At 49.3% G+C, this 13294-nt stretch overlaps 1 protein-coding gene across 18 annotated transcripts in view; it reads left to right on the plus strand.

Annotated features, from left to right (window-relative positions):
* Positions 1-13294, plus strand: part of APBA2 (amyloid beta precursor protein binding family A member 2) — a 243651-nt gene that overhangs the window by 42813 nt on the left and 187544 nt on the right. The window lies entirely within an intron of this gene.

A 13294-nucleotide genomic window follows, 5' to 3' on the forward strand; every position in this document is an offset into this window, starting at 1 on the left:
TTATTGTTTTCTTGTTTTCAATTTAATTGATTTATGCTCTAGTTTTTGTTGTATTCCTTTTGCTCTTTTTTAGGCATCAATTGTTCATTTTGTTTCCTAAGGTAAAACTTAAGTTATTGATTTTCTTCTTTATGCTTTTCAAATGTATACATTTAGTGCTATACATTTCTGTCTAAGCACTGCTTTTTGTTGCTTTATAGAAATTTTGAAAGTAGTATTTTGTTTTCATTTAGTTAAAAAAAAGATTATTTTGCTATTTCCTTGTTGACCCACATGTTATTTAGAATTGTGTTGTTTAATTCCTAGATATTTGGGGATTTCACTTGCCTTTCTTTATTGATTTTTTAGTTTAATTCCATTCTGGCCTGAGAATGTACTTTGAATGATTAAAAAACTTATTAAAATGTGCTTTACGGTCCAGAATGTGTTCTGTCTTGGTGCTGTGGTCTGAATGTTTGTGTCCCCTCACAAAATGCATATGTTGAAATCATGACTCCCAAGGTGGTGGCATTAGGAGGTGGGGTCTTTGGGGGTGATTAAGTCATGAGAGTGGAACCCCATGAATGGGATTAATGTCCTTAGTAAAGAGGCCCCATAGTGCTCTCTCACCCCTTCTGGCAAATAGGACACAACAGGAAGTCTGAGATACAGGCCTTTACCTGACCACGCTGGCCCCGATCTTACACTTCCAGCCTCTAGAACTGTGAGAAATTTTTGTGGTTTGTAAGCCACCCAGTCTGTGGTATTTTGTTACAGTAGCCCAGACAGACTAAGGCACAGAGTGAATGTTCCTTCACATTCAGTGTACAAGTTGAGAAGAATGTATATGTTGCCATTCTTAGATGAAATATTGCATGAATGTCACTTAGATCCAGGTGATCTGATTTTTTTTTTTTTTTTTTTTTTTGCCACACCCACAGCATGTGGAAAGTTCCCAGGCCAGGGTTTGAACCTGCACCACAGATGTGGCCCTAAAAAACACCCCACCAAAACAAACAAACAAAAAAACCCAACAACAACAAAAAAGGGTTTCATGGAGTTCTTTGGTGGCTTAGTAGTTAAGCATCCAGTGTTGTCACTGCTGTGGCTCTGGTCACTACTGTGGTGTGGGTTTGATCCCTGGCCTGGGAACTTCTACATGCTGCAGGTATGCCCCCTCAAAATAAATAAAATGGTTTTCTTGTAGAAAGCATATAATTGGGTGCTGTATTTTTATCCACTCTGACATGTTCTGTCTTTTAATTGGTGTATTTAGACCAAGCACATTTAAAGTGATTATTGATGTAAATTGATATCAAACTTGTCGATCACTGTCTTCTTTCTCACTTCTCTGATTTTCATTGACTACTTTATAGGAATCAATTATATTTCACTTAGCTTATCATTTTTACTTCTTTTAAAAATTTTTAGTGTTTGCCTCAGAGTTTACAGTTCACATTTTCAAGTAGCCTAAGTCCACCTTCAAATGACACTATACTTCTTCAGATTTGGTGCAAATCCTTGAAAAGAGAGTATTTCCAATTCCCTTTTCTCATCCCTGGTGACATTTCCATCATTCATTTCACTTACTCATAAGGTAGAATCATCACAATATGTTGCTACTACTGTAGTTTTAAATAAACAATTCTTTTAGATTAAATAAGAATACGAAAATATGATTTTATTTTACCATCATTTATTCCTTCCCATACACTCTTTCTTTGTATAGATTCAGGTTTTCAACCTTTATGCTTTTCCTTCTGTATGAATAAAAATCTTTTAACATTTCTGCTGGTGACAAGTTTCTATTGGCGTGTCTTCAAACTCCCTGATTTTTTCTTTAGCCATGTTGAGTCTATGAATGAGCCCATCAAAAGTATTCTTCATTTCTCTTACCATTTTTTTAAACATTTCTACCATCTTTGGATCCTTTCCTAGACTTTCCATCTCTATGCTCACATCACACATCTGTTCTTGCCTGCTGTCCACTTTTCCCCTTAGAGCCCTTAACATATGAGTCATAGTTACTTTAAATTCCCAATGTGATAATTCCAAAATCTATGTCATATCTTAGTCTGGTTTAGATGCTTGCTTTATCTCTTTAGAATGTAGGTTTTTAAAAAATTATTATTATTATTATTTTGCCTTTGACATGCTTTCTCATTTGTCGTTGGAAGCCAGATATGTTTTATTGGAAAATGGGAACTGAGGCAACAGGCCTTTCTTGTGAAGATGTGTTAAACTCATTAGGAGTTGGGCTGTGTGTTGTGTCTGCTGAGACTGTAGGTGCAGATGAAGCTTCAGACTCCGCTGTGGCCTTGGTGTGGCCTCCCCTTGGACGTTGGGCCTCACTTGGTCCTGCTCCTCAGAGGGAGTCTGGTCTTGGAGCTCTTCCACTGGAATCCACTGTTATCAGGTGGGAGCCCTATAGATGTGGTGGGAAGGTGTGGGGAAGGGGAAGCCTTATTTTATCTTATTAAATCTCTATCGTCAGGTGGGCCTGTGTTCCTAGGCTGTGATCTTTACAAGTGGCTTTTCTTGTGTAGCTTTTCCAGCTCCTTTAGGTGAAACAGGGGCTGTTGGGACAAGAACCTGCACCACAGGTTTCAGCAAGGTTCTGTCAATTCTTCCCACCTGGACAGCAGGCCTTTGTGATGGAGAAGGCTCTGGGTGTGTTCTCTGCTGGTTACCTTCTCCTCCCTCTGCCAGGGCCAAGAGGAGCTGTTTCAGGTTTCAGGGGGCAGTCTGCAAACTCAGTTCACTGATGGGGCCAAGGAAAGTTACTGATTTTTTGGTTTGCTCCACTTTTTCTTTCCTTTCCTTTTTCTTTCTTTCTTTCTTTCTTTCTTTCTTTCTTTCTTTCTTTCCCTCTCTCTCTCTCTCTCTCTCTCTCTCTTCCTTCCTTCCTTCCTTCCATTCCTTTCCTTTCCTTTTTTTTCTTGCCACATCTGTGGCATACAGAAGTTCCCAGGCTAGGGGTTGAATCAGAGCTGTAGCTGCCAGCCTATGCTGCAGCTGCAGCAACACAGGATCCGAGCCACGTCTGCCACCTACACTGCAGCTCACGACAATGCTGGATCCTTAACCCATTGAGCAAGGCCAGGGATTGAATCCGCGTCCTCATGGGTACTAGTCGGGTTCGTTACCGCTGAGCCATGATGGGAACTCATGATTTTTCTTATTATAAGGATGGGAGCAGTAACTTTTGAGCTATTCCCATGTTGGCTGAAACCTAGGCCTTCGCCAGCTATGCTTTTCCTCATGATTTTGTCACCACCTGGAATCAGATTCATCGTTTGATGGTTCACTCTTTTTTGGCCTGCCTTCCCCACTAGAACATAAACTCTGGGGGACTGGAACTTCATCTGTTCCCTCTGGTCCCCACACCCAGAAGAGTGCCTGGCAGGTTCTGAAGGAATAAACCAAAAGGGATACACAAAGAAACCAAGCCTAGTCACTTAGTTTGGTCACCTAGTTTGTGAGATTTCTCTCGCGTGTTGTGGTTTTGGTGAATTTGAAGCACAGATGAGGGAGCCTGTACCTGGGAGGTTCCAGAAATCCTCAGTGGATGGGGAAATGGCCCACAGCTGCCACTGGAGACGCAGGATGATGGTGGAGCTTGTGAGGGTGCTGGGGCCACACCTTCCCTGGGCAACAGGGTGACACAGCCCAGAAGCAGGTGATGTGTTTTGCTGTCACTTCTAAATTGCCAGCTGTTTTGCCCTCTTCCTGTGGGTGACCCTTCCATTCCACCCCTTTCCCTACATTCCCAGTACTTTGTTTTTGGGTTTGCAATGGTGGGCCTTTCATGTATCCAGAAAAACAGAATCGCCTCCGTCCTCTTTGTCTGTCAAGAATCCCCCTGCCAGCATCGAGTCTCATGAACAGATTTTCAAACTATTGCCATCTGTTCTTCTCTTAATTGCAAGTGTAAAAAATATTATTTTCCTAATTGTATCAGGGGAAGGGGGGAAATATGTATTTCTGAAGACCAGGGTCCTTGTAGGAGGCAGCTCTGCCACCCACTCACTAAAGGTAATGTTGCTTCTCTGCTCAAATGGAAGCACTTACAGCGGTTATTTACTTACAGGGTAATAATGGCCCACTTACATCTATAGGACAAGGATAAAGGTGGAAGGTGACACAGAGGCCCCAAAGGCCTGTATCCCCCATCTCTGTGAGGGCCCAGCCCCTAGCTCCACCAGAATGGGTGGAAATGGGATGTCCAGGTACGAGGTTGTGATCCCTGCTGCTGTTGGGGATGTTTCCAAATGCAGATGTTTTCAGATGCAGGCCAGCCTCTGGGACTGCTTTCATCTCCAGAAGCTTGTGAGGTTGGTCCAGGCTGGTGCTGAGTGGGCAGTGCAGACCACCACTCTGGGGGCCCATCGCAGACCTGTGCATCCTGCCCACCCCACAGACGCGGCAGTGATTTCTGTGGTTCTGAACTGGGTCGGGGCCGGCAGAGAACAGAGCGCGTGTGACCCCAGCATGTATGGAGTTTTGCAGCAGGACACCAGGCCAGGCCTGTTGGGAGATGGGCGTGTGGCATCTTGCACCCTGTGTGGGGCTGATGCTGTGTCCCCTGAGACTTCAGAGCTGGAGACCACTGTCCCCAGTACATGGAATCACTGGGGCTGCTGAGAAACAAGTGAGGAATAGCTTTTATCTTTACTCCCACTTCCCTCCGAGCCTGCCCTGGGGGCTAGTTCTTTCCCAGCCCAGATGACCCTTCAGGAAGGTCCTGGAGCTTTCTGTTATCCTGGGGCAGTACAATGTGCTCCAGTGAACAGTCCCAAGAACAGTCTCATTTCAAGAAGAAAAGTGAGTCATTGTGGGCTCTCTGGAGTTTTGCCTGCCTGGTGGGAGCCCAACCCACCCTGGGAGTGGGCAGTGGAAGGAACGCCCTGTGTGTCTCTTTTCCCCTCTCTTGCCTCTGTCCCCATGCCGTTGGTCCCTGAGGGATAGAGCATCTGGGTAAAGGGTGGTCTTGCCGCTCCAGCTGGCTGGCACTCCCCAGGGGCCAGCAGTCAGTAACTCTGCCATTGTCCGGTCCAGGGCACTTCTGTGGGTCTCTCAGAGATGCTGCATCTGGGAACTTGTGACTCATCCTGTGACCTAGGGGACACCTCACTGGGCTGGCTTCTGGCTCCCAGGCCCCTGGACAGTCCCTGTCTCCCACCCCCGGGCCACAGGCCACTCCTCCTCCCTCTCAGGGGTGACTCTGGCCTTGCTTCCAGCCATAGATTCTTATGAGATCAGGTGCCAGTCCCTAGTCCCCAGTCCCCAGCTGTGCTGTCCAAGGGGCTAGAAACTGTGCCCTGCAGGCAGGACAGGAGTCACCTGCCCCTCCTGGTGGAGCACAGGAAGCCCCCAGGCCTTTCTTCTGGTCTTCTGTGGGAAGGCAGGCCTGGGTGGGGAGCCTCTGCAGTGTTGGACCTGGGCCTGCTGGCCACTGATGCTGGCCCCAGGTGGCAGGATGGGGCACCCTGAACATCCTGTTCCCTGGCTCCTGGTGGGTCTTTATGGAGCTTCTGGACTTTGGAGGCGGCCCAGGAATGGGGGGGCACAGGGGCTGGGGAGCCAGCTGGGGAGTCAGAGGGTGCCTTGCGCCTCTGTCCTGAGAAGTGGGGCTGACCCCCTGGTCCTTGACCTCCTTGCGTTCTTGTCCAAGGGTCCACATTGTCCCCACACTGTCAGCACAGCAGTGTTGCTGCTTCAGGAGGTGGCCGGAGAGACACTCCCGCCTTGCAGAGCTGGGCAAATAATGACCGTTCCTAGAGTTTGTTGAGGGAGCATCACGCCTTTCAGGAGTTGTTCTGTGAGGGTCCAGAGTGGTCATTTTCCTGAGTTCAGTGATATCTAAGGGTTAATTGGAATGTCGTTGTCTATGTTGGGTTTGGAGATGGGAAGGCTTCGTGTTTATTCAAATTAGCAGTAATATAAAATTACAATTTTAGTCTTAATTGTATGTATTTGGGGATCCCATTTAAGTCTCTGGAAATAATTGCAGGGTAATATTTTAGGAAGTTATACTGAAAAGAACAGATGTTGCCTGGGCCCTGGTGGAGAGGGTGTCCAGGGCAGTAGGTCTACGCCCCCCTCCCCGCCTGGCTCTGGGCACGGTGCCGGCAGGGGCCCTCTGAGCTTAGCATGAGCTGCACCCGGGCTTTATGACACTCTCCATCCCTCAGGGCAGTAAGAGATGTGCTTTGGCTTCTCACAGGGGCCTGTGGCAGGAAGAACAGGGTTCCCTGGTGGTAGGATGGTAGACATCCCAAAAGAGGTTGTCCTGTCTCATCAGCAGAAGTGACCCGCAGCCTTGATGACCAGTGCTTTGAATTTTGGTCCTGGACAGAGAAAAGTCAGGTTTCCCCTGCCTGCATTGGGAATGAAAATGAAGCCCCTTCAAACAAATGTCTTGCCCATTGAAAGAGACCGGAGTGGGAGTTCCCGTTGTGGCTCAGCAGTTAATGAACATGACTAGTATCCACGAGGACTAGGGTTCGATCCCTGGCCTGGCTCAGTGGGTTAAGGATCTGGCGTTGCCATGAGCTGTGGTGTAGGTTGCAGATGCAGTTTGGACCCAAAGTTGCTGCAGCTTTGGCTGTGGTGTAGGCGAGCAGCTGTAGCTCTGATTCAACCCATAGCCTGGGAACCTCCATATGCCACGGGTGTAGCCCTGAAAAGAAAAAAAAAAAAAAAAAAGAACGGGGTGGGTGGGGACGCCAGGGGAGACTCTGTCTGGTAAACAGTCAGCAGACCAAGGGCAAGCCCTGACCGTGGCCTCTGCTGTGAAATGCTTATGTCTCCATACCTCGGAAACAGAGTCTGCGAGCCCACACCTCACTGGTCTGTCAGGATCCGTGGCAGGGGTGGGGGTGGGGTTGGTCGACAGGTTACACAGTCAGCCTGAGGGGTCTTTTTCTCCAGCATACCCTGCCCCTGCAAAGAGGGGATAATGCCAGACATAGTTCACATCCCCAAGAAGGCCAAGGTCTGGGGTTTGATACTGGAGCCCAAGGCAGAGTGGCCCATGTGGGCTGCAGGACAGGGTACTGGAGAAGGTTCCAGAAGGAGTGATTATCCACAGAGGTCAGCAGGAGACAAGCCCAGGAGAGAGGGAGGGTGGGGTGGCTTCTGTGCAGGGATGAGGCAGGGTGCATGGCTGTTTACCATGGTCCATAAACGAGGGAAGAGCAAGTGTTGGGTAGAACAGAGGGGCAGATGTGATGGCCAGGCAGGTGACCAGCCCTCCATGGCCTTGGGAGTGAAGATAAGGTGCTTGGACTGTGCCCTGGGGCAGCAGGGCCCTGGCAGGGTTTTGAGCAGGGGAGAGACTGCTCAGAGCTTGCAGTGTGTGATTCTTTTTTTTTTTTTTTTTTTTGGTCTTTTTAGGACCGCACCTGCTGCATATGGAGGTTCCCAGGCTAGGGGTCGAATTGGAGCTATTGCTGCCAGCCTACACCACAGCCACAGCAGTGCAGGATCCGAACTGCATCTATGACCTACACCACAGCTCATGGCAATGGCAGGTCCTTAACCCACTGAGCAAGGCCAGAGATTGAACCCGTAACCTCATGGTTACTAGTTGGATTCATTTCCACTGCGCCACAATGGGAAATCCTTGCAGTTTGTGATTCTAACATGAGGAATGTACAAGGGGTTGGAGGCCATGCACATCTTTCCACAAGGGGGGACCAGGGATCTGTGATTGTGCAAAGCAGGTGCCCACCAGCTTGGGGTCCATCCAGCTTTGTCTGCTCTGTAGACCCGGTTGAAGGCCGATGGTCTCTCATGTGCTTATGTGGGCCCAGCCTTGACTGTGGGTCTTTTTGTTGTTGGGGCTCGTGGTAGTTCTGAGCTGTGACTTGTCAGTCTCAATGCTTTATCCCCAGAGGCATCCCCTGAGCCACAGAAGATGGTCACAGCTGCTTGACTGCCCCAGACTGCACCTGGTAGCTGGGCTGCTGAGAGCTGTCCAGTCATAGCTTTCTGATCAGAGAGTGAGGCCAGAACAAGAAAAATAAAAATGTTAAGCAGAGTGCACTGACCTGTGGTCTATGCTCTATGAAATAGAATCTTGCCATGTTAATATCATTTAGGATTTTAAATCTGGCTCCAAAGTAACAGTATCTTTAACAAGAAAGAAGTGTGAATGTCACTTACAAGAAGCCCAGCAGTGGGCAGTTTTGTAGGATCGCTGAAGACAGTGACCTCTGGTATCTTTTTACTCCTTTTTCTTACCAGATGGCTTTCATTGCAAAGCATCTTATGGTCCAAGAGGGCTACTGGGGCTGCAGCCATCAGGCTTGTGTTCCAGGCAACAGAAGGAAGGGTGAGCAAATGGGGCTAGTTATATCGCCCCAACTACCTGAACAGAATGAAGTGTCATTCACCTTAAAAATCCAAGTTCTGTTCCTAAGAAGTGGAGATGGGTGCAAGCAGGCAAGTCCCTACCAGGGCAGCCCTCCCAGGAATGCCTGCCCTGCTGCCCTGCTCAGCCCTGGGGTAAGTCGGCCTGTTTGCTTGGTATCCTTTCTTCCCCTCCTCTTTCCTAGGCATGTCCTAGGCAGCGGTGGTCCCAGATGAATGTAACAAAGGGGAATCACTGACCTCATGGGCTTGACCCACGCCAACCTGCTGCCTGGACACTGCCCTTGTTGGTCTGCGGGCATCCCTGACATGAGAGCAGGTGACAGGAGGCAGGCCTCTGAACAGCAGTGGAGGCTGAAGACAGGGGTGTGACCTGCTTGTCGCAATGACCAGCTGCTCACAAAGTGAGGTCTTCACAGGCCGTGATGGGCATTGAATGGACACTTGGGGTCTATGCCCCATCTTCCCCCCAAAAGGCTGTATTGAAATGAAGAGGGACTCAGTTCTCCAACCCCGTGTTTCTTGAACTTGTATGTTGGTTGATATTTCCCTAGATCCAGGTCTCCTTAAGGGGAACCAGAGCCCTGTATGGCAGCCCATACCCTTGGGGCCTCTGCTATCTGACATGACCCGTGGCCCTGCTGCCCTGCTCTCCCTCCCAGCCCCACCTTTCTTTCCCTGTGTGCTCTGGCAGGTGCGGTATGAACGGCACCCAGCTCTGTCTGCCGTGGGCTGTCTTACCTGTGCAGTTGAGGTGGGAACCTGCAGCTTGGGTTCCAGGCAAGTGGCTTTGAAATCATCCCTGTGGGTTTCTAGGGCCAGCAAAGCTGAGGGCCACTGAGGGACCCCCTGTGGGCACAGGCAGAGGCTGTTCTGGGGCTTAGTGCCAGAGGGTCCGCAGTGGGGGTGGAGGCCAGAGGAGGATGAAGGCCAAGGTTGCCATGCAGGTTCTAGAGGGCGGAGCTGGGGTGGAGTTGTGGGAGGAGGGTGGCCAGCAGGGCTCACCTCAGCCTCTATCCGGCTCAGGATGGAAGGGTAGGTGCAGGGTGTGGACAGTCCAGTCTTGCATGGGAGACTCTGCTGGTCTCAGCTGAGGTTACAAGGAGGGAGTCGGGGCAGGAGCCAACAAGCCTATTCCTAATTAAGGTCTCCTTCTTATCCAAGAGAAGGAGTGGGTCATTTCTGTTTAGTTGAGTTTGATCGTGGGTTAGATCGTGCTCTTAAGCGCCATTAATTCACATTGAGCATGGCTCTATTAACCCCCAGGTGACCAGGCAGAAACCCTGGATCCCAGACCAGAATGTGAGCTGTCCACATGCATTCAGGTCATTTGGAAGGTGTTGGTATTGTTCTTTTGTCTGTTTATTTGATTGCTTGTAGAGAAATGAAGACTTTTGGCCCAGGGGAAATGTTTTTCTCCTGAGAGCTATTTCAGTCTAGTTGAAAAGAGATAATTTGGTCTTGCAGTAATCATGGTGTTTCCAGTAGTCATGGTGGATCTGTTGGACATGTCAGGGGGCCTCCCTGTGTGGTGATGGGGAGATTTGAGTGTCCTGTGCTGGCTTCTCTGGCTTTGCCATGTGGCTCTCTTTCTGCCAACCTTCTTGTACATTTCAGTTCTCAAGGAAGCTGCTTGAAGTAGAAGCTGTGGGCTTGGTCCCTGGCCAGCTGGCCTTCTGTGACCTTCCACATTGGCCCTGTGCTGGGACTTGTGGGCTCTCCCCCTACCCAGACGTAGGGGGTGGCCAGCTCAGTGCAGAGGCCAGTTTGTCCCCCAGAGTCACCAGCAGTTCCAGGCACAAGGTAATAATGCCCACACATTAGGTACATGCTGGACCCCCGGTTTCTCCTGAGTTCCCCTCCACAGCTCAGTGCCCCTGCGGACCAGAGCAAGGGCGGAGAGAGTGGGCTGGGAATGACCAGTGTTCACAGAGCCTGGACCCCAAGGCAAGTGAAAGGGAAGCAGTGAGGGACCTGGATGAGGGGCAGGTCGAGAGCTCTGGCGGTGATGGGTGAGGGCAGGTAGGAGCCAGGGACATGGCCCCTCGGGACAGAGAGGACAAGGGGTCCAGAGGCAGAGGCAGGACATGACATGTCTTCTTGCTGACTCTGGCACCCCATGCCTCTTTGAGCCTCAGTCTCCCTCCTTCCAGTCTGTGAAATGGGCCTAAGGGAAATGTTCATCTCCCAGATATGTTTATGTAGAAAAAGGAAGCAGTTGGCAATGGCAAAGCACTCTTCCCATCTCCTTTGGCCAACCTCCCAGAAGAACACACCCCTGTTACTGCATAGGATGCAGGCCTGTGTGTGCCCAGCTGGCCTCGAGGTTGCCTGAGCCCATGTCCAGTGTGCTCTGCCAAGAGGGCATCGTTCATCCAGGAGGGGCATCAGAAGATGTGTGGATCAAGTGGGGTTCAAGGCACTTCCTGTCTCCTTGCCCACCTGTGTGGTCTTGGGGTATAAGGGCTGTGTCTGAGGATGCTTTGGGATGGTCACGCTTAGATGCACCATCCTCCACAGCACAGCAGCCTCTCCTGGAGCCTCTGCCACGGCTGACTTCACACATCACAGAATGCGTCTGCTGTGTGGCCCTGCCTGCTGTTGGCAAGGTTGGACAGGGTGTGGGTGCCCTGGGAGGGTTGGGCCGCACAGTTCTCCAAGGTCAGAGGTCGGGGAGAAAGGGCTTCTTGGTGGCAGCCCACTCTCTGCCCCCGCCACGGAGTGCCTGGTCCCCAGGACCCGGCAACTCACCCTTCCAGGACCCTGTGGTGGGAGAGCATGGCGCTTGGTCTTGGGGTTGCATCATGGTGGGTCTGGTACCTAAATCTCAGTAAAACTGAACAGGTGTCCTGAAGCACTGAGGACATGGAGTTGGTTATTATTAGAAGAAACTAGAACATTCCTCAGGATCTACCTGGGCAGAGGTTCCCAAACTTACTCAGATCATGGCATCCTTGATGTCTCCTTAATTTTACAGCATCTTTAGGGCAAAAGAAATACCTAACAGTTTTGCTTATTAAATAGGGCTGTTGAAGTTTCCAGTTGTGGCTCAGTGGATTAAGAACCCAACATAGTCTCTGTGAGGATGTGGGTTCGATCCCTGGCCTCACCCCGTGGGTTAAAGATCAGGCATAGCCGTGAGCTGTGATCACAGATGCAGCTGGGATACAGCATTGCTGCGGCTGTGGCATGGACCAGCAGCTGCAGCTCGCATTCAGCAGACTCCTAGCCTGGGAACTTCCATATGCCACAGGTGCAGCCATAAAAAGAAAAAAAAAAAAAGATTAAAAAAAGAAAAAAAATAGTTAGGGTCAAACAGTTTAGTATTTATGTCCTAAAAACTTGGAATCTGATTGAAGAGTAATCTACGTAAATTAAAACAAGTTTATTTCTCCTCACCTACAATTACTCACTTGTGGACGTGAGCCCGTTAGATGTGATTGGGCTCCATCCCCTTCCTCCTTTCCTGGGCAGTGCTGACTTTTGTTTGGGATTGGCTTTTTGAGAACATTTTAAATGCTTTTTAATTGTGGCCAAATACCCACAACATAAAAATCGACTATCTTCAGCATTTTAAAGTATTCAGTTCTGTGGCATTAAGTAAATGACATTGTTTGTAGCCAAGACCTCCATCCACATTCAGAACCCTTTTTATCTTGCAAAATTGAAGCTCTAACCCCATCAAACACTAACTCCCCACCCCACCTCCCCCAGCCTCTGGCAGCCAGTAGTCTGCTTTCTGCCTCTGAGTTTGACTGCTCGAGGGACCTCATATAAATGGAATCATACAATATTTGACTTTTCGTGAATTATTTCACTGAGCATAATGTCCTCAAGATTCATCTCTGTGGTAGCAGGTGTCAGTATTTTCTTCCTTTTTAAGGCTGAAGAATATTCCTTGTATGGATAGACCACATTTTGTTTATCTATCATCTGTTGATGTACACTTGGGCTGTTCCCACCTTTTAGCTGTTGTGAATCATGCTGCTGTGAACATGGGCACACAGATATCTTTTTGAGTCCCTGCTTTGAATTCTTTTGGGTTTCTACCCACAGCTAGTATTGCTGGATCCTATGGTAGTTCCTGTGTTTAATTTTTTGAGGTACCTCCTTGCTGTTTTTCCATCGTGGCTGCACTGTTTTACATTCCCACCAGCAGTGCTCCAGTTTCTCCACATCCTTACCAATACTTGTCACTTTCTGAGGGCTTTTTGTATGGTAGCCATCCTGATGGGTGTGAAGTGGTGGGTACTTGCTTTTTATGGTGGCAACCACTGGCTTCACGTGGTGTCTGCTAGAGGATGCAGTGTGTTGCAGTGTTGAAACCATGAGTTGCTGGAGGCCACACTGCATGAGTGTGGGCAGGTGCTGAGCTCCACTGCGTTCTCCCTAGGAAATCTGGGCTCTCCTGCAACGTCCTTGAGGGTGCAGCAAGGCTCTTGGGGTGCTGAGGGGTGCAGTTTGGGAACCACTGTGTGAGAAACCATTTCCCTTGTTTGAAAGTGAAGGAATGGACAGAGCGACATGAAGAGTAGAGGAAATGTAAATGACATAGTTATGTGTGGAATTAAGAAGAACTGAGGGGACCAAGGGAGCAAGTGTGGTGTCAACGGCTACATGGCCCATCCTTGTATCCACAGCCATAAAGAACCAGGAGAGAGGAGTTCCCGTTGTGGTACAGTGGTTAACGAATCCAACTAGGAACCAGGAGGTTGTGGGTTCGATCCCTGGCCTTGCTCAGTGGGTTAAGGATTCAGCATTGCCGTGAGCCGTGGTGTAGGTTGCAGATGCGGCTCGGATCCCACGTAGCTGTGGCTATGGCATAGGCTGGCAGCTACAGCTCTGATTAGACCCCTAGCCTGGGAACCTCCATATACTGCGGGTGTGGCCCTGGAAAAGACAAAATAATAATAATAAATAAAAAAATAAAGAACCAGGA

The sequence above is a fragment of the Sus scrofa genome, chromosome 1 (genome assembly GCF_054392235.1).
Source record: "Sus scrofa isolate SSC_HxYL_T2T_F1_AM1 chromosome 1, Sscrofa_HxYL_maternal_Yorkshire_Landrace_v2.0, whole genome shotgun sequence".
NCBI classification, from domain to species: Eukaryota; Metazoa; Chordata; class Mammalia; order Artiodactyla; family Suidae; genus Sus; species Sus scrofa.